At 38.9% G+C, this 22,617-nt stretch overlaps 1 pseudogene; it reads right to left on the bottom strand.

The window, feature by feature from the left end:
- LOC137203424 (proteolipid protein 2 pseudogene) overlaps positions 1-22,617 on the bottom strand; it is a 106,862-nt pseudogene that overhangs the window by 10,386 nt on the left and 73,859 nt on the right.

Genomic DNA, 22,617 nt, shown 5'->3' with positions numbered 1-22,617 from the left:
TATGGTGTATCACATTGATTGATTTGCATATACTGAAGAATCCTTGCATCCCTGAGATAAATCCCACTGGATCATGGTGTATGATCCTTTTAATGTGTTGTTGGATTCTGTTTGCTAGGATTTTGTTGAGGATTTTTGCATCTATATTCATCAGTGATATTGGTCTATAATTTTCTTTTTTTGTAACATCTTTGTCTGGTTTTGGTATCAGGGTGATGGTGTTCTCATAGAATGAGTTTGGGAGTGTTCCTTCCTCTGCAATTTTTTGGAAGAGTTTGAGAAGGATGGGTGTTAATTCTTCTCTAAATGTTTGAGAGAATTCACCTGTGAAGCCACCTGGTCCTGGACTTTTTTTGTTGGAAGATTTTTAATCACAGTTTTAATTTCATTACTTATGATTGGTCTGTTTATATTTTCTATTTCTTCCTGGTTCAGTGTTGGAAGGTTATACCTTTCTAAGAATTTGTCTATTTCTTCCAGGTTGTCCATTTTATTGGCATAGTGTTGCTTGTAGTAGTCTGTTAGGATGGTTTATATTTCTGCAGTGTCTGTTGTAACTTCTCCCTTTTCTTTTCTAATTTTATTGATTTGAGTCCTCTCCCTCTTTTCCTTGATGAGTCTGGCTAATGGTTTTTCAATTTTGTTTATCTTCTCAAAGAACCAACTTTTAGTTTTATTAATCTTTGGTATTGTTTTCTTCACTTCTATTTCATTTATTTCTGCTCTGATCTGTATGATTTCTTTCCTTCTGCTAACTTCGGGTTTTGTTTGTTCTTCTTTCTCTACTTCCTTTAGGTGTAAGGTTAGATTTTTTATTTGAGATTTTTCTTGTCTCTTGAAGTAGGCTTGTATAGCTATAAACTTTCCCCTCAGAACTGCTTTTGCTGCATACCATAGGTTTTTGGATCGTCGTTTTTTCATTGTCAGTTGTCTCTAGGTATTTTTTTATTTCCTCTTTGATTTCTTCAGTGACCTCTTGGTTATTTAGTAACATATTGTTTAGCCTCTATGTGTTTGTGTTTTTTATGTTTTTTTCCCTGTAATTCATTTCTAATCTCATAGCATTGTGCTCAGAAAAGATGCTTGATATGATTTCAGTTTTCTTAAATTTACTGAGGCTTGATTTGTGACCCAAGATGTGATCTATCCTGGAGAATGTTCTATGTGCACTTGAGAAAAAAGTGTAACCTGCTTTTTTTGGATGGAATGTCCTATAAATATCAATCTATCTGGTCTGTTGTGTCATTTAAAGCTTCTGTTTCCTTATTTATTTTCATTTTGGATGATCTGTCCATTGGTGTAAGTGAGGTGTTAAAGTCCCCCACTATTATTGTGTTACTGTCGATTTCCTCTTTTAGAGCTGTTAGCAGTTGCCTTGTGTATGAGGTGCTCCTATGTTGGGTGCATATATATTTATAATTGTTATATCTTCTTCTTGGATTGATCCCTTGATCATTATGCAGTGTCCTTCCTTGTCTCTTGTAACATTATTTTAAAGTCTATTGTATCTGATATGATTATTGCTACTCCAGCTTTCCTTTGATTTCCATTTGCATGGAATATCTTTTTCCATCCCCTCACTTTCAGTCTGTATGTGTGCCTAGGTCTGAAGTGGGTCTCTTGTAGACAGCATATATATGGGTCTTGTTTTTGTATCCATTCAGCAAGCCTGTTTCTTTTGGTTGGAGCATTTTATCCATTCCCGTTTAAGGTAATTATCGATATGTATGTTCCTATGACCATTTCCTTAATTTTTTTTTTTTTTTTTTTTTTGCGGTACATGGGCCTCTCACTGTTGTGGCCTCTTCCATTGTGGAGCACAGGCTCCAGACACGCAGGCTCAGCAGCCATGGCTCATGGGCCCAGCCGCTCCGTGGCATGTGGGATCTTCCCGGACTGGGGCACGAACCTGTGTCCCCTGCATCAGCAGGCAGACTCTCAACCACTTTGCGTACTGCAAAAAATAAAATAAAATATAGTAAAGTAAAATTAAATTAAATTTAAAAGTTCTTCAAATCAGCTTGACTCTTTGGAATGCACTTTGATTGGGATTTTCTTTGAAAATATGAAGTCTACAAATTTTTTCAATTATTTGATTATCTCAATTGCTTGCACTCAAAATAAACTGGAGTTTTATGCATTTTTCATTAAATAGGCAATTGGGAGAGGGAAAATGCATTCATAATGACTAAGAATTGGCATTTGTGTAAGATTAAAAACACAGTCATTAATAAGTGGATTGTTCACTTCATTATTCATTTTCTCACTATTAAAGCCTAATGACTGGATTTTTCAAATTGAAGCATTCAAAAAGATTAAAAAATTAAAAATACATTTTGTACTTTTTCACAGTTAAGAGACAGCTATAGATATTTCATTAAGATATATTAATTTTAAACTTCATAAATTATATGGAAGAAAATGTCAGAGAAAGCTGTTGGATGAATTTAGTAATAATAGTTAAAATTTATAATTTTAATGAATATCTATTTATCAATATTTATTAAGCCCTTACTATGTGTCTTGTACATCTATAGAATTTTATTTGATTATCTTATTTTAATTATCATAACCCTCTGACATATCTTCATTGTATAGATAAAGTCATTGAGCCTCAGAATATGAATTAACTTATACATGTCAGGAAGCTAGTATATGACAAAACATAATTTTGAACAAGGTCTCTGACTTCATAGTCTGTTAATCTGCATGTGTTTATATGTATTCGTGTGTGTGTCTGTCAATATACAAGTAAAGACTGTACTATTTTCACTTGTATTAAAAGAGGAAGCTAGGAGAAAATTTTTTTCTCTAGTATCTAGTATAAGAGACCAAATAATTATATAATGTTTAAGGGTTTTCAAAAATATATGGTTATTCTAACAGGTGTGTAGTGGTATCTCATTATTGTTTTAATTTTCAACTCCTTAATGACATATGATGTTGAGCATCTTTTCATATGCTTGTTTGCCATCTGTATATCTTCTTTGGAGAGTTGTCCGTTAAGGTCTTTTGCCCATTTTTAAAAAATCAGATTGTTCATTTTCTGATTGTTGAGTTTTAAGAATTCTTTCTATATTCTGGATAACAGTCCTTTATCAGATATTTTGCAAAATACTTGCAAATATTTTCTTTCATTCTGTGACATTGTCTTTCTCAGAGTAGAAGTTTTTAATTTTAATGAAGTCCAACTTATCAATTATTCATTTCAGGCATCATGCCTTTGGTGTCATCATATCTAAAAAGTCTTCACTATACCCAAGATCATGGGTTTTCTCCTATGTTATCTTCTAGGAGTTTTATAGTTTGCATTTTACACTCAGTTCTGTGATCCATTTTGAGTCAATTTTCATGAAGGGTGTAAGGTCTGTATCCAGATTCATTTTTTTGCATGTACATGTCCAGTTGTTCCAGTACCATTTGTTGAAAGAACAATCATTGCTCCATTTTATTGCCTTTGCTTTTTTGTCAAAGATCAGTTGACTATATTTATGTGAGTCTATTTCTGGGCTCTCTATTCTGTTCCATTGACCTATTTGTCTATTCTTCCACCAATACTTAACTGCATTGATTATTTTAGCTTTACAGTAAGTCTTGATTAGTATTTTAGACCATTAACATTTAATGTAATTATTGTTATTTTAGGACTTGAATGTGCCATTTTTTTGTTTTATGTTCATTCTTTCTTTTTTGCTTCTCTGTGTTCTTTTTCCTGTCTTCCAATGGGTTATTTGAACTGTTTTACAACTCTGTTGTTATGTATCCATGGTGTGTTTGCATATATCATTTTGTATATTTTTTTAGGTATTACATTTTATATATGTATAACTTATCACAGCTTACTGGTGTTGACAATTTATCAGTTTAAATAAAGCTTAGAAACCATGTTGCTGTTTATATCCTTTTACCATCCACTGTTTTTAATATAGTTGTCTTAAATATTTCCTCTATATGCATTTAGAACTAGGTCAAGCAGTAAGGCACCATCCCAGGTGTGCCTGACCAAATCAAAGGAGGCTTTAAAAGAAGATGAAGCATCAGAGGCCACACTCCTTCTGGTCTGCTGCCTCTGGGGGCTCTCTGAGACCCGAAAGTGGTCCCAGACCAACAGATAGCAAGAAAACGGGGATCTCTGTCTTACAACTGCAAGAAAGTAAATTCTGCCAACAACCTGAATGATATTGGAAGAGGACTCCAAGCCTCAGATGAGAATCATAGCCCCAGCCAATACCCTCACTTCATTTCAGCCTGGTGAGGCCCTAAGTAGAGGAACCAGGTAACCTGTACCTGGACTCCTGACCTACAACCACTGTGAGATAAATTTATTGTTGCTTTAAACTGCTGTTTATGTGTGTGTTTGTTACACAGCAATAAAAAACTAATACACAATTCCTGCTTTTGAGCTTTGTTAGGTGGAACTACAGCAGCTCTGAGTCTAGGGCTAATTTTGTCCCACTAGTGATGCAAAACCTTTCTGTGCAATCTCTGTGAATTATGAGGCTTTCCACACTGGCTGTGGGAACAGAAACCATTTTCATCAATGGATTAACTCCAGAGATTATTCCTTTTAATCCTTTTGGTTGTTCTTTCTCCAGCCTCAGGTAGTTTCTTCACACGAATATCTTTTTTTTTTTTAATGGCATTTCAGTTTTTTGGGTTTTTTTCTTACATCTTTATTGGAGTATAATTGCTTTACAATGGTGTGTTAGTTTCTGCTTTATAACAAAGTGAATCAGTTATAAATATACATATGTTCCCATATCTCCTCCCTCTTGCATCTCCCTCCCTCCCACCCTCCCTATCCCACCCATCCAGGTGGTCACAAAGCACCGAGCTGATCTCCCTGTGCTATGTGGCTGCTTCCCACTAGCTATCTATTTTACGTTTGGTAGTGTATATATGTCCATGCCACTCTCTCACTTTGTCACAGCTTACCCTTCCCCCTCCCCATATCCTCAAGTCCATTCTCTAGTAGGTCTGTGTCTTTATTCCCGTCTTACCCCCTAGGTTCTTCATGACATTTTTTTCCCCTTAGATTCCATATATATGTGTTAGCATACCGTATTTGTCTTTCTCTTTCTGACTTACTTCACTCTGTATGACAGACTCTAGGTCCATCCACCTCACTACAAATAACTCAATTTCCTTTCTTTTTATGGTTGAGTAATATTCCATTGTATATATGTGCCACATCTTCTTTATCCATTCATCCGATGATGGACACTTTGGTTGTTTCCATCTCCTGGCTATTTCACACGAATATCTTAATCAGCATTCAGCTGAAGACTCCAGAAGGAATCTCTTCAGGTTCAAGGAAAATGGAGCCTCCTGAGACTCCTAGTTCCATCTCTCTGGTCAGGGAGACCAGTGAGCCCTGCTTGGGTTCCTTCTCCCCGAACCATGGCCTGGAAACTCCAGGTAAATTGGGACAGTCACAGGGCTCATCTTGTTTCCCATCTTGCATCCATCACTGTCCTTTATTACCTGTGTATAATATCTTGAAAACATCATTCATATATTTTGTCTGCTTTTTCAGTTGGTTCAGGTGAGAGGATAAGTCTGCTTCTTGTTATGCCATCTTGTCTGGAAGCAGAATTACAGTGCCATACTCTGTCTTTTAAATCTTCTTGTCTTTGCTCATTGTGTTCTTTCTTCTAGATTATCCACTTGGTGAGCTCCTTCTCATGTCCCAAGGACAGGTCAAATGTTATCTTCTCTAAACAGCCTAATCCCAAACTCCAGGAAAAAGTAATCATCCCCTCCCTTGTGCTCTCACTGTATCATATTTCTACTATAAGATGCATCATATTATAAGCCAACTGCTTGATCATGTGTCTGATTTTCCTGTTGGAATGTGAAAGGAAATAGTTTTTATTCAATGGACAATGCATATATCCCAACAAATCAGACCCATGTTAGGACTGGGACTACAACGATGAAAAGATATATTCCCTACTATTAAGGAATTCACAATTTAGGGAGAGGGCATCTTTTTAGGCCAATAAGCAATCACAACTCCATAAGAGAGCTGTAAGTACAAGATGCTATGTGTGTGTAGGAAGAAACATCACAAAACAGAGGAGTCTGTCAAAGCGTCACAGAAGTGTTATTCCTCCATCTGAAACTTGAGGTTTAAGTAGCAATCTGTAGGTAAAAGCCTAGTTCAAAAAATTCTACACTGAGTAAGCAATGGGTCAAAATACAGGGAGATGTAAAGAACATGGTGTGTTTGGGTAAGGGCAAATAGCTTTAGCATGGCTATTTCCATGCTGTTTTCTTTCTTTATTTGCATTTGGAAATGTTCAGAAAGCGTAAACCAAAGCCACTTTTTCCTTCAGTATTTATTGAGTACCTATTGTATGCCATGCTCTGCTAGATTCTTTGGCTGTAATGATGAGCAAAAGGAGGTCCTATCCCTGCTCCAATGTAACTAATGGCCAACATCAATTGCTATATTGCTTAATCCAGAATGTATATGTAGAGTAAAATAGCATCCAGTTGTCTTACTAAGGAAGGCCAAGTAAGTTCACGAAGCAGAAATTCCAGGTTGAATTTTTTCAGCACACTATTAGTCCACTTCTCATCACTGGTAGCCTCAGCATCTGCCCTGTGCTCAGGGAATACAAACACATGCTAATATTAGCTGCATCAGCACATAGGAATGAAGGACAGAAGGAAGGAAGAAAAGAGGAAGCAAGGCAAGTCTGCTGCCCTCGAAGGCAATGAAAGCATTTTTTTAACCTCCTGTTTTTGTGTTATCCATGCTACTCTTTTTATTGGTTCATTATATTTAGTTAAATACTGGCCTAGAGTAATATTGAACAGACTGTGTTTTACATCCCTGACTTTCTCTTCTATCTATAGAGACCTGTATTCATGGAAAGTGGGTTTCTCATGGGAAGTTATTTGCAATTTTGTTAAGCAACATGGTTTAGTTGATCTAAAATTAAACAAATCTAGAAGAATAAGGCGTTGAGGGGATGGTTAGGGATGGGGAGTCTGCTGGGCCCTGTTACTAAAGAATTGCTGTTTTCTGAGCATTGCATGTGTGTTTCAAATAGATCTCAAGAAGAGTTTATAGATCATTTTTAAAAGGAGAGGGAGAAGAGTTTGATATTATCTGCCCTGACCTCACCAAGATGCCTTTTTTTTTTTTTTTTTTTTTGGTGTCATACATTCTTCCTCAAAAGGGCAGAATCCAGGCCTGATGCAGTGTGAGAGAAGGCGTTAGTCTGTTTCATAAACTGTTAGAGAGATTTAAAAAGTAGGCAATCTAATTGACTCATACATGGCTCACAGCCACATAAATGCTTGCAAAATTGCTTCTTGCACGTTAGTAGTGACCACAGAGGAGCAGAAGTAAAATGGAAGCAAGTGAGATGAGGACTCTTAGGAAATCTTTAACAGGACTTTGAAACTTTTGTTAAACCTTTGGTTGAACCTTGTGTAGAATTGTCCTTTGGAAAATTAAATACATTTCGATGAGCATAACGTAAGCTAACATTCACATACTTTGCCTACAAAATACCTCTTTGGTGTTAAATTTCATTTTCTACAAATATATTGTCTTTCAGAAACAACTGTTGAAGAGAAATAATTTTTTTTTCCAGGAAAAACTCTGGCTACATCGTTACTAGGAGATTTGTAATCTCCTTTAAACATGTTACTAAAATAGAAGTTGACATAACTACTGAGTTTGCTGTTTACATTTAATTAAAGGTATTGCTTAAAGTAAAGTATATTTGGGTGTTTAAGCTATTAACACACGCACACATAACTTTCTCTTTATTCATTTGTAACAAAGGTTTTCTTTCGCTATCTTCTTCAAGACTTTCTGCCTTATATTATTGGCTTTACCTGTGATTATTTCCTAGGTTCTCCTTATGCTCTGCCGAAACTTGCCTTATATCATCACTATCATTTGTTTTTTCCTTTTCAATCATACTCCAAAAAAGCCTCATCTGTTTGTGCTTTCCTTTTACTAATCAATTAAATGTAATCAGCTGAGGGACTTCCCTGGTGGTCCAGTGGCTAAGACTCCATGCTCCCAATGCCGGGGGATGGGTTCAATCCCTGGTCAGGGACCTAGATCCCAGGGAACTAAGACCCCGTGCAGCCTAAATAAATAAATAAATATTTTTTAATGTAATCAACTGAAATATAATACCATTGGTTTATAGTTTTAATCTCTAAATTGGTTGGTTGTTCCCCAACTTGGATGTAGGGAATTATTTCCTTCTGTGTAAGACTTCATTCTAAAAGCCTAAGTTGTCATAATGATCACAGCATAGTTATTCAACATGTTGTTATAAACAACTATCTCCCCAGTTACCAAAGACATTTTTCAGGCATCCACTTGAATTTGTAAACTAACTTTATAATTCGTTTCATTACACTTTGTTAGATTTTTTAAAATTTATTTATTATTTTATTTTATTTATCTGTGGCGGCATTGGGTCTTTGTTGCTGTGCGCACAACTTTCTCTAGTTGTGGCAAGCAGGGGCTACTCTTCTTTGCGGTGTGTGGGCTTCTCATTGCGGTGGCTTCTTTTGTTGTGGAGCACGGGCTCTAGGCATGCAGGCTTCAGTAGTTGTGGTGCATGGGCTCAGTAGTTGTGGCTCTCGGGCTCTAGAGAGCAGGATCAGTAGTTGTGGCGCACAGGCTTAGTTGCTCTGTGGCATGTGGGATCTTCGTGGCCCAGGGATCAAACCAGTGTCCCCTGCATTGGAAGGCGGATTCTTAACCACTGTGCCACCAGGGAAGTCCCTGTTAGTTTTTTAAAATATGAATTCACTAGAACTTTATGATATCATTTTGAGTCAAAAATGAAAGATTGAATTTCTTTTAGAAACTAACAGCTAAGATTCATTATTTTTCTTTTGCCTTCTGGTTGATTTAGTTATGAAAAACTTTTAAACATTTTGTGTATGTGTGTATATGACCTACTAGACTATGACACTCACTAATAAAAGAGTTAAACCATTCTAAAGGAATAAAAGTTTAATTTCTTTTTATGCAATCATTAAAATTATATATATAAAGTATATATATATATATACACATATATATATATATAGTTTCTGCCCTGACCTCAGGAAATTTGCCCTTTATGCTATCCCATAGCTAGTTCCAATAGTTTGAAATTTCTTATGTGTCTCATGAGATACTTTGGACATTGTCCAGATCAAAAAATCTTCTCAATCATTCTCACAGAATTTAGCGATTATAATTAAAATATGTGGGAAAAGGGAAGCTATCACATTTAAATTACTGCCACTGTCCTGTCCTCTTTCTCCTAGCCTTTGTGGCTTCAAACAAAGAGGCAGAGGTCAAATGAAGTTTGGGGAAAATACTACATTTCTTAACCCAAAGAAAGTCTAGGGGACAGAGCCATAGTCATGGCTTTAGCCACGGCCACCATAGTTTTGATCCTTCCTTTAGGAGAGCGAACAAATAAACTTATGTCCAGACCATCTAGATGAAGAGTAGATGTGAATAAATTTAACTCCTACATTGCTGACATTTTAGCTTCCAAACCACTGGCTTCTTGGCAGAATGAATTGGTTTCTCATCCACTTCCAAGTTTACATAGATGGGCCTAGCTAAACTCTGGAACAGAAAGACTGTCACTTAAGTTCTGTGGGTGAGCCCTTTACCTGTGTTGACAGAACTCCACAGGGCAGGCCAGGCAAATGAATGTGCTTGTTGCTAGGACACCAGGCTGTTTCCAAGGCAGCAGGCCATTCCTGTTTGCTATTCTCCTAACTGCTAGCACTACACCTGTTCACTAAGAAATGTGCTTGTTTTCCTTCATTATAAAGCAAACACTTAGTGGGAAATAACATAGGTGCATGGCTGCAACTTCCCTGCAGTTTTCCAGGAGGAAAGTAATAGACCAAATATAATTTGATTTGTGGAAGAGGAATTCATGTATTTATATAACACCTAAGTCTACATACATAATTAAATGTTTGTATGATTGTTTGAGTCATTGTTATATGTATTTTTAGCCCACCATGTGCCACCAAGGATGTAAGGCAACAAGGCATATTCTGAGGCCACCCCACATTTGCCCCATATGTGCTCATGGGGTGACTATCTTTTCATGAATTTTTCAAAGACAACCCATGATGGCTTTCTATGGAACTCACCATTTTCCTCCTCCTACTGGCATCTAGTTGTCACCGAAATTGCCATCTTGCTGTCTATGACTGCTAACCAGGGCTGGGACCATGGTGTCAAGGCACAAAATTTAAGGAGGCCCTCACTTTTGGGGACATGCATGTGCCCTGCTGCCAACACCTGCCCAAAGGTGGTAAATACCTGAGTCAAGGGTACTGAGATCTGTGTCAAGAGCAAGTCTCCTGTTACTGATGAAATCTCGAATTCCAAGGGTTCTTAATCTGTCAGTGCAGTTTTAATCCCTCCTTCATTGTCTCCCCAGTACTCTAATATTAAAGATAAGTCTGTGGGAACCAGGCTACAGGACAACTTAATTGACAGACACTGCCTTGCTGAGAACCATCCTCGTTCCACAACACTGACTGTCCAAGCAGGATCCTGGGTGTCCAAGCACAGGCTCTAGGCATGCAGGCTTCAGTAGCAGTGGCACATGGACTCAGTAGTTTTGGCTCGAGGGGTCTAGAGCGCAAGCTCAGTAGTTGTGGCACACGGGTTTAGTTGCTCCACAGCATGTGGGGTCTTCCCGGACCAGGGCTCGAACCTGTGTCCCCTGCCTTGACAGGCAGATTCTTAACCACTGCACCACCAGGGAAGTCCCTGTTTTCTCTCTTGTTGTGTAAGTTCTTACATAATATCCATGATTTCTCCTCTTGACTTGTGAAGCCTAAAATATTTGCTATCTGGATCTTTACAGAAAAAGTTTGCTGACCTATGCCTTAAGCATATCAGAGTAATTCAAATCCTTTAGCTTGAGGCTCAAGAACTTGCATGACCTTCCCTCAGCCTCTTTACAGTCTTACCCTGGATCCCAATCTGTACTTTCACTGACCTATTTATTGTTCTATATTTTCCAGCTTGTTTTCTTTGTGACATTCTCTTTACCTGGAATGTCCATCGCCTTCTATCTCTTTTTTTTTTTTTTTTTTTTTTGCGGTACGCGGGACTCTCACTGCTGTCGTCTCTCCTGCTGTGGAGCACAGGCTCCGGACGCGCAGGCTCAGCGGCCATGGCTCATGGGCCCAGCCGCTCCGCGGCATGTGGGATCCTCCCGGACCGGGGCACGAACCCGTGTCCCTGCATCGGCAGGAGGACTCTCAACCACTGCGCCACCAGGGAAGCCCTGTATTTACCATGTTTTTTTTTTTTTTTTTTTTTTGCGGTATGCGGGCCTCTCACTGTTGTGGCCTCTCCCACTGCGGAGCGCAGGCTCCGGACGCGCAGGCTCAACGGCCATGGCTCACGGGGCAGCCGCTCCGCGACATGTGGGATCCTCCCAGACCGGGGCACGAACCCGTGTCCCCTGCATCGGCAGGCGGACTCTCAACCACTGCGCCACCAGGGAAGCCCCTATTTACCATGTTTGATCTCAAAACTGGATCAATCCACTGCTGATTTATTGAGAATTAATTCTATTGTATGGAACTGGAGGTGGAAATAATACAGGCTGTCATAGTCAAAATATGGTTAGAAGTGGATTTAATATAAAATTATTTGGCTACGGTTACATCTCATGTACAGAGAGCACAATTATTACTTGCCTTTCCAGCAGCCATTCACTCAACTTCTAACCATAGTCTGATTTCCAGCCTCAGGTCACATGATCTGAGAAGAACTCTACCCTCAGTCTAAGGTAAAGTACATGACCTTGGCTTAAGCCAATCAGAGCATTACACTTCCTTTGCCAAAGTGGTCAGGGTGGACATATGACCTCAGCTGATCCAGAGTGAATCTTGGGACTTTTACTTGGAATACGTGGAAATATGAAGTGGAAATATACAGCCCCAGGCAACCATCTTGCAACTAGGATGGAAGACTCTTCTGAGAATGAAGTCAGAAAAAAGAAGCAGAGCCAGAATTGGAGAGAGAAAATCAGGAAGCTGATAACATTTTTTGGTGTTCTATATCCAGCCACATCTGAAAGTAGACCTTAAGTTTAGCTAGCCATCTAAGTCCCTTTTTTTAAAAAAAAATTATATATAGATATAATTTTTTTTTTTTTTTTTGGCATGTGGGATCTTAGTTCCCTGACCAGGGATCGAACCTGTGCCCCCTGCAGTGGAAGCACGGAGTCTTAACCACTGGACAACCAAGGAAGTCCTCTAAGTCCCTTTTATGATTAACTAGTTTGGGTGGGGATTTCTGTCACTAGGAACGATAAAATCCTGATAAAAGAACACATTTATTGGTCTGTAAATATCATTCAAAAATATCGCAAGAATACAAACGCAGTTGTCTGGATGAGAGCATACCATTAAGTACATCATACAGGATGCTGGCTGCGGTACTCAGCACTTCCACTCTTGCTGCCATTCTCTTCCCCACTAAGCAAACTTGCAATCTCATGCAAGAGGTTACAAAATAAATTCATTTAAAAAAATCTAAAAACAAACTAATTATGTGACCCCCATTCCAAGATAACATTTATCTACGTGTGAACTGGAACAGTATGGGTTGCTGCCAGGTTCACATAATGTGGCAAATATTGTAGTTTATAATAATATGTAGAGGTTTTCACTGATTCATCATTATTTTTATGCTTTTCAAGTATAGATATACACATATATTGTGTGTGTATGTGTATTTACCATGGTTTTTTTTTTTTTTTTTTTTTTTTTTGCGGTACGCGGGACTCTCACTGCTGTGGTCTCTCCTGCTGTGGAGCACAGGCTCCGGACGCGCAGGCTCAGCGGCCATGGCTCATGGGCCCAGCCGCTCCGCGGCATGTGGGATCCTCCCGGACCGGGGCACGAACCCGTGTCCCTGCATCGGCAGGAGGACTCTCAACCACTGCGCCACCAGGGAAGCCCTGTATTTACCATGTTTGATCTCAAAACTGGATCAATCCACTGCTGATTTATTGAGAATTAATTCTATTGTATGGAACTGGCCATAGGTAGGTGGCGCATGGGAATAAAATTTTAAAAAAACAACCCTTAAAACTAGTACTTGTTTTCCTAGTCATAATGGAATAATAGAAACTAGATTTACCGCAGCTCACAGGCCACAACACGGGGAGGAGGAAGACAAGCCAAGCCCAGTAGTGTCACTGGGTCGAGGAGCCAGAGCTGAGAGCTTGAGGACAAAGCAACTGAAATTAATGGGGGAATCTTCAGAGAAAAGAGAGCCTCACAGAGAGAGGCCATTGCCCTCAGAGGTTTGCAGAGAAGCCCCTCCTGAGTTTTAGGCTGAGTGTGAGGAAACTACCGAGGCTGAGGAAAGAGCCACAGGAAAGGGGCAGCAGGAAAAGTCCCAGAGGATTATCCATCCAGAGCTAAGAATAGTTCATGTTCCCACCAGCGCTGGGCCAAGTCCCCAGAAGGGCACTGTCTCAGTAGTGAGGTCAAATTAGCCCTAGACTCAAGGCTGTTCTGACAAAGCAAATCAATGAGCTTCTGAGGCCTGGGGTAGAAGAGGGACATTTACTGCAAATGGGCACACAAGGACATTTTTTGGAGTGATGGTAATGTTCAAAAACTGGATTGTAGTGATGATTGCACAATCGTATAAATTTACTAAAAATCATTCAAATGTGCATGATGAGTGGGTGCGTTTTTATCACAAATACATTATATCTCAATAAAGCTAGTAACAAATAACCAACCCCCACACACACACACTCTGTAGACACCCCTATATCACTGAAGTCATCTTCAAGTATCTTTTTAAATTTGTACTATTATTTGGGTATGTGAGTGTGTCTCTTACATTTGACTGTTAAGTTAATCAAACGTAAGGACTGCATTTTACACACCTTTGTAATTTCACCAGTGGTCAGCTGGGTTCCTGAACATTAAAAAGTGTTCAATAAAAATTTGTTGAGAATTTTATGACATATTTCTTGCTTCCTGGATCTCTACCTTTGGCTCTTCCTTGCTAGCCCAACTTTATTGCATTTCATATTCTACCACCACAGATACTAGAAATATAAAGCATATTATTATTATTTGCCCATGAATACATTTTTTTCCACTGTTCTAGTATAAAGGCCTGTTAGAGGTCAATGGGAAGCAGGGTCTGAAGAAGCAGACAAATTGAGTGAGAGACAGTGACTGATTTGTGTTTCTTATTGCATCAAAAGTAATTTATGCTGTGCAAAAAAGGGGAGGAGAAAAGAGGATGGTGGTTTTCTAAAACCTCCTGTCATATTTACTCAGACTATTCCTTCCCCTTTTCCATAGGATATTTTCACTATAAAAGGGGAAAAATGTAAGGGGATTTATGGCATGGAAAAGTGAAAAAATAATTTCCAGAAACCAGAAAGTCTACAGAAGAACACACCTTGTCCCAGTTAGATATCAAAACAAACATAAAGAAACTCACAAAAACCACTTCAAATATGCTCTGAATCAAAATTCTTGGGGAAAAAATAAAACAAAGAAAATCTGAGTGTTCTATGTAAACTAAATTAAAAAAATAAGGCATAATTGTAAGCAAAATCCTTTGAAACTGATGGAATTAGTGCTGCCACCATAAACAAACAAATCTTGTCCTGAAGTAGTAAACAGATGAATCTTGTATGCTAACATTGTTTAAAATTTATGTAGAATACCAATCACCTATCTTGATTATCATAGTCATAAATTCTTTGACAGTCATCTTTCTCTTCTGCTTTAACTTAGAACAACTGCTGATACATCACTCTTTTCTTCCCCTCTTCCCCCCATCCAAGGATAAACAAACTCACCTTATTAAAAGAGTTATCAGGACTTTGAGAACGTTGTCATGTAATAAAGCTGGAGAGAAGAATTGAAAGGAAGGTTGATAAAAGAAATTTTGAAAATCTATTTCATGGAAATCGACACAAATGGATTAATCCTTAGCAGTGTTACCTATTGGACCCACGTGTACTAGGAATCTTGCTCCCAATATCTCTGTACTAGTGCCCTCAGCATTCAGACTCAGCACATTTATTACCAATCCCTTACCATGTAGCAGAATAAACATGGCTGACATCAGAGTCCTTTGCCTTATTCTATCCTGTGCATTTCTGGTCTTTTTTCTCCCTTGTGTTTTTTTAAGGGAAGAATCCATGGTAAAGTTCCTAAAGTTTTGGCAGGATCCAGATTGAAATTAGGAAAATAAAATGGGATAACTGGGACTATTTTAGTCTGTTTTAATAAAGTTAGTTTGAATTATATTTTCTTTGTTTTCCTTATTAGGACTGAATCAACTTTCCTATTTATTTACAAGGACTTTACGCTATGGACTGAGACTTAAAATTTTGAGATTAAAAATATGCTATAATTCACTTTCACATAAATTTGCCTTTATGCTGTCTTTTTTTTATCTCTCTCACTCCATAGAATTATTAACTAAATAAAGATTTGCTATAAATTTTGCATAATATACATATCAAAACATTGAGGAAAGAGTTAAAGGTATCAGTTAAAAAGAAAAACTAGAACCCAGGTTTAAAATAAAATTGTTGCTTTGTTGCTTTCAATGTATGTAGCAACTTAGCCTCTTTGTTCAAATACAGTTGTATTTTTTTAAAATAAATTTATTTATTTTATTTATTTATTTTTTGGCTGTATTGGGTCTTTGTTGCTGCGCGCGGGCTTTCTCTAGTTGCTGCGAGCTGGGGGGCGGGTACTCTTCGTTGCGGTGCAAGGGCTTCTCATTGTGGTGGCTTCTCTTGCTGCGGAGCATGGGCTCTAGGCACATGGGCTACAGTAGTTGCAGCACGTGGGCTCAGTAGTTGTGGCTCACGGGCTCTAGAGCACAGGCTCAGTAGTTGTCGTGCACAGGCTTAGTTGCTCCACGGCATGTGGGATCTTCCTGGACCAGGGCTTGAACCCGTGTCCCTTGCATTGGCAGGCGGCCTCTTAACCACTACGCCACCAGGGAAGTCCCAGTTGTATATTCTGATATCTCATGTCAACGATCCAATAAACTGCAATCATGGGATTCTTTGGCACATCCACAGTCAGACTATATCCTCATCTGACTCTATAGCTAGGAATCATCTTATATACAGATTGGAAACCCTCCTTCATGGTGTGTTTAAGGGGTTCCAGGGAATGTAGCCCTTTTTGAGTACCTTGCCCATGTGTTGGTTGATACCTGAAATCCCACTAAATTAAAAGTAAGTAGTGGTAGTAGTAAAAAGTAGCAGTAGCAATAGTAGTAGTGACCACATATTAAGCAACTACTGTGTGCTAGACTCTGATGTATGTTTTTTTATATGTTATATAATTTAACCTAGAATTTTTGCCAGGCAGGAATGATTTATTCCCAATTTACAGACAAGGAAAATTAAGCTCAGCGACATTAAATAATTTGCTCTAGCTTACTCACCCTGTGGGGGACAAAACAGGGATTTCAACAGGTTTGGGGCACTCCAGTCTCTTTCCATTGGCCCATATAGCCTTTCCATGGTTTGACTGTCTTCCTACAGTCCAAAGACACAGCAGGTAGCCCACAGATGAATGCAACTGTCAGGTGTGTTAAGTTTAGCTCTCAAACGGCGGAAGTCCGAAATTTTTTAAACTGGGGGTTTTCTCACAAAAATCTGAACTGTAAATGAAATGTCAGAAGATGGGGGGAATACTGGAGCCCAGAAACCCACTTGGCAACAGCGTATGGGAGCTGGGTGCCCCCTTTGCGAGAGGCCAGTGATCTTCTTTGTCCGGGTCCCACCTCCCTGCTTTCCTTAAATGCTACGCCCTTTGCTCATTTACATCACCTGCCCAGCCCCTGTGGCATGTGATTCAATTACACTTGCTTTCGCTTAGGCTTTACCTCTGGGAAGAAACGGATTGAAGCTATGTTAGCCATGTGTGTTTCGCTGGGAACATATCTGATATATTCCTGAGAACAGAAAGGAAGAGACTGTTGGAATGAACAGGGGAAGGGGAGGGGAGGAGGACTAAGGGAAGGGGAGATACTTGATGTCAAAGAGAGACTGTCTCCTTCACGAATCTGCCTGGAGCTGTTTTTGCGAGGAGCAGCGTTTCTCCCCGGGAGGAGGGATGCAACTTCTCACAGGTGAGCGCCCAGGCACAGCGCCCCTGACGCAGCCACGGCTCCAACTCCCCGCTATTGTCTGTTCTTCACATTAGTAATAATCTTGAAATATTACACCAGTGATAATGCCCTACATTTATAAAATCACTCTACCATTTGAAAGCACTTTCACTTTGTTACCTCAATTAATTTGGTTGTCACAACAACTCTGGAGGTAGGCAGGTAGATGTTATTACTCCCATATTTCAGACGAGGAAAACAATTCTCAGAGAGTGAAGTAACTCGTCTAAGATAACACAGCGAGTAAATGATGGAGCCAGGAGTAGAATGAGCCTCCTGACTCGGAGCCCTGCTGCCCTTTGCATTTACCGCGCTGCCTGCCCCGCCTCCTCCCCAGCACAGTAATGACCATTTACTCTCCTAAAAATATTCGCCTGATAGGGATTAATTATACCTATGATATTCCCTTGACCTGGGTTTCCAAAATTTTATACTACTTTTTCCCTAACGCATAATTTTTAAAACCTCAGCCATGAGACACTTTTCTCGGGGCTGTACTACTTTTCTCGGGTCATCATCCAAAGGATGAAAAGCATTTGTGTTGTTTTGAGGATGCTTGGCTACACACCCTCAATAAGATTTGGCCAGATTATTTCTGGCCTTACAAAAATTGTGCAAGTTAAATTTACTGCTTAGAAGTTGGAGGTCTGTTTTTCTTTTTGTTGTAAAGCTAGTCTGTCTTTCCCAGGAAGATTTTTAGATGCATTCACACGGAGAAGAGGGAACTATATTGGCAACACAGCATATTATGCCAAAGTGCATCTGAATACAAGCCACATGAAAGCAGTTTAATTTTCCTCTGGGTCTTGTATGGGAGAGCTAGTCAATATAATTTGCTCTTTGGGGCTCTGATTCCATTCCACATGACAGCCTCATCAACACACTAGAAAAATGATCTGAGCTGTGTTATCATGGGGGAGGGGTGGCTCAGGCATTAGTAATCAAAGCATATGGGATTGTGTTAGAAGGAAAGAAAACACATTTCTCACAGAACATTAGGTGCCTCGAGTATGTAATAAAACTATTAAGATAATGTTAGAGTATATTACCAGGAATTCTATTTTAATTCCTTCAGTTTGAGAATTTATAATTTAGGAGCAATAGGGAGAAACTTAAAAGTATGGAGAAAAAAAGTAAGGACTATAAAAATAGCATTTAGAAACAGGCTGAGGAGATGGAATGTCAGGGAAGAGCAAAAGGCAACTGAGATGAATTCAGACTAAATGAAGAGTCACTATGATTAGGAGTCCTCTCCACAAAAGATTCCTAACTTGAGATATTTGGTCTGTGAACTTTGTGACAGTAGAAGTGACTGATTATGTCACATTAAAATAATATTTAGGGGCTTCCCTGGTGGCGCAGTGGTTGAGAGTCCGCCTGCCGATGCAGGGGACACAGGTTTGTGCCCTGGTCCGGGAAGATCCCACATGCCGCGGAGCGGCTGGACCCATGAGCCATGGCCGCTGAACCCGCACGTCTGGAGCCTGTTTTCCACAGTGGGAGAGGCCACAACAGTGAGAAGCCCGCGTACCGCAAAACAAAACAAAACAAAACTTATTTATGGAATTTTTTAAAGAATTAGATCTCTTTTAAAATAAAGACTTAATCTTGTAGTTTGGAAGGGTAAAGTAGTATCTATCAATAGGCATGGTTTTGTCAATAATAAAGTATTCTTTTAAACTTGGAACACCTGGTTAAAAAAAACAAACTCTTGGGAGAGGAAAAGTAAAGTTTGGTCAGCCCAACATTAGACTGATACTTTCACATTATGAGTAACAGTGATAGAGTATTACCATGGAGGGAATAAAATTTAGCATCATCAAGAATTCAATTTTACAGGTAGGAAGGCAAACTCTAACTTTTAAGTTTCAAAGACTTTAATTCCTATATCCTTCAGGGTTTATGCACAAAGGCACCTGTTGGCATGTTCTCGGGGCACTACTATCCTGCTAAGCTTTGTGATACCCAGTTTACTCATTCTTCAAGATCTAAATCAAAGATAATATGTAAGTACAGGAATATTCCTCTTAGTATTACCTACCATAATAGAAAGTTGGAAATCCAACTAACTATCCTACAGTGGAGGTCTAATAAAATGAGAGATGATATTGACTTATTCTGGAATACTATATGGCTATCTTCACTGTTTTTGATAGTTAATGATACGGAAAACTGCTCATGACGTAATGTTGATTCAAAAGAATAGACAACAAAACTATATATACAATATGAACTCAATTCACTCACCTATACAAAAGAAATTACTGCAGAATAACAGTGGTTTTTCACTGGGTGGTGGGGTATTAAGTGATTTTTATTTTCTTTTAGAGACTTTTCTGTAACTTAAAATTTCTCTACAATGTATTTGTTACTTTCAAAAAAAAAAAAGCCAGTAAGCAATACTATAACTTTTAAAGATCCAGCTCAGATGTTTCCTCTCTGAGGCCTTCACCAACAGGTGTTAATTATTGCCCTTCCATGTTCACATAACACTCAGTATGTATCACCTCTAACCATTCTCCATTTGGATCCAGACTGATCTTCCTAAAAATTAAATCTTATGACCCAGCAATTCCACTCCTAGGTATATACCTAAGAGAAATGAAAACATATGACCATTCAAAAACTTGTACACAAATGTTCATAGCAGCATTTTTTCATAATAACCAAAATGTGAACACAACCCAAATATCCATTAACTGATGAACAGATAAATGAAATGTGGTGTATCTTACAAAGGGTAGTAGGCAAACCATTGTACGTCTACATCTTAATCCCCAGAATCTGTGAATATATTATATTAAATGGCAAATGGGGAATCAAGGTAGCAGATAGAATTAAGATAGCTAATCAGCTGACCTTAAAATAGGGAGATTAGGGCTTCCCTGGTGGCGCAGTGGTTGAGAGTCCGCCTGCCGATGCAGGGAACACGGATTCGTGCCCCGGTCTGAGAAGATCCCACGTGCCGCGGAGTGGCTGGGCCCGTGAGCCATGGCCGCTGAGCCTGCGCGTCCGGAGCCTGTGCTCCGTAACGGGAGAGGCCACAACAGTGAGAGGCCCGCGTACAGAAAGAAAAAAAAAAAAAAAAAATAGGGAGATTATTCTGGATTATCTATGTGGCCCCAGTGTAATCACAAGGATCCTTAAAAGTGGAAGATGGAAGCAGAAGAAAACATTGGAGTTACGCAATGCGAGAAGGACTCAGTCTGCTGTCACTGGCTTTGAAGAAGGAGGAAGGGAACTACCAGCCAAGGAATGCAGGCAGCCTCCAGAAGCTGAAAAAGGCAAGGGAACTGTTTTTCCTCTAAAGCTTCCAGAAAGGAATGCATCCCAGACAGCACCTTGATTTTAGCCCAGTGACACCAACACCGGACTTCTGACCTACAGAACTGTAAGATAATAAATTTGCATTAAGTGAACATGTTTGTGATAAATGGTTACAGCAGCAATAGAAAAGGAAATCAGTGGAATATTATTCAACAATAAAAAGAAATGAATACTGATACATGCTGCAACATGGATAAAGTCTGAAAACATTATGCTAAGTGAATAAATCTAGTCACAAAAGCCCACATATGGCATGATTACATTTATATGAAATATCAGGATAGGCAAACCTATACAGAAAAACTAGTGATTGCTTACACCTGTGGGGTGGGAGGTGGTGTGGGATGTGATTTGTTAATGGGTAAAGAGTTTCCTTTTGGAGTGATAAAATTGGAGTGATAAAATTTGGAGTGATAAAATCTATAATTGATTGTGGTGATGGTAGCAAAACTCAGTGAATATACTAAAAACTACGGTATGTGAATTACATCTCAATAAAGTACATATATACACACATATAGGTATGAATATATATATGAATGTACAAATATACATATATATGAATATATAAACCTATATGTGTGTACCTATTCTGTGATGAAAAATCTTCAAAGGTTTGGATAAAATACAAACCCTTAGGGCTTCGCTGGTGGTGCAGTAGTTAAGAATCTGCCTGCCAATGCAGGGGACATGGGTTCGTGCCCTGGTCCAGGAAGATACCACAGGCTGCGGAGCAACTGAGCCCATATGCCACAACTACTGAGCCTGTGCTCTAGAGCCCGTGCTCCGCAACAAGAGGAGCCACCGCAATGAGAAGCCCGCGCACCGCAACGAAGAGTAGCCCCTGCTCGCGGCAACTAGAGAAAGTCTGCGCACAGCAACGAAGACCCAATGCAGCCAAAAAAACCCACACAAACCCTTAGAACAGCACACACAGCCCTTCATTATCTGGCTTCTATTCATCCCAGCTGTATCTCTTTCCACTTTCTATTATACTATGTACCTAAAGATCCATACATACTAAATGAATTGCAGTTTTCCTCATGTTTGTACCTTTGCAAAAGTTGCTTTTCTGTCTCGAACATCCTTATCCTTCTTCCTCTTCCTCTTGTTAGTTTTGCAGAACTCAGTTTAACTTTCACCTATGAGAAGCTTTTCCTGCAGTATCTCACAAGGTTATGTTATGCACCCTTGGGTAAATTCTTCTGTATTTGTCTGTCTCCTTTATTAGACTATAAGCTCTTAAAGTCTTATGTCTTATTATTAATAGCTAGTATAGGGTCTGGCATATACTGGCAGTAAATTCATTCAAAACTATTTACTGATTAATTAATATCTCAATGACAGTACCCCTTGTATTATAAATTGTCTTTATCCTCGTCTCTTCAATACGTTGTGAGTTTCTTACCCTTATTCATCTTTGTATTCCTCAGGCAACACAATCGCAAGTGTATAATAGATATTCTATAATAGAAAGAATGAATGGATGTTATACATAGTCATTTCTTAGGCACCTTAACAAATTTATCACATGTGACTCGCCAGAAAACAGTTAAGCTGTGGCTATTTTACTTTCTTCCTTTTTCAGAACACTGACATTTTAATGGCTTTCTGCAAGCCCCAAAACATATTTTAAAAAATGACAGCATATGCTGCAAGTGTGATTTTAAAATATAATAGAAATATATCAATAATTTAGTTTAATTCATAAAGAAAAAATTTATTCTGCAGAGAAATATAATTTGTAAAGTAAATAGGCTCAAGTTGGTTAAAACTCACACATATTTAAAGTAATTTAACAACTGAACATCCTTGCCCAACAGACATTAATTCAAAACAATCTGTCTTTGTTTGTAGGATATGATCGAATCCCCAGCAGCAAATAGAATTTGCTGGTCCATTATACTAACACAAAGGCTGTTAGAATGTGCATGCCTGGTGAGTATTAAGCACGGACATTCAGGGGTCAGGTGGAACAGTGTTTTATAAATGCAGTCTTTATTACAGAACCAATAACAAATACTGTCACAGAAATAATCTCCACAGTCATCATATCACAGAGAGTTCATATAATTCAAATC

This window comes from Pseudorca crassidens, chromosome 12 (genome assembly GCF_039906515.1).
Source record: "Pseudorca crassidens isolate mPseCra1 chromosome 12, mPseCra1.hap1, whole genome shotgun sequence".
NCBI lineage: Eukaryota > Metazoa > Chordata > Mammalia > Artiodactyla > Delphinidae > Pseudorca > Pseudorca crassidens.
Note: the sequence above shows the minus strand (reverse complement) of the source record. Positions and strands in the feature narration are given on the sequence as shown.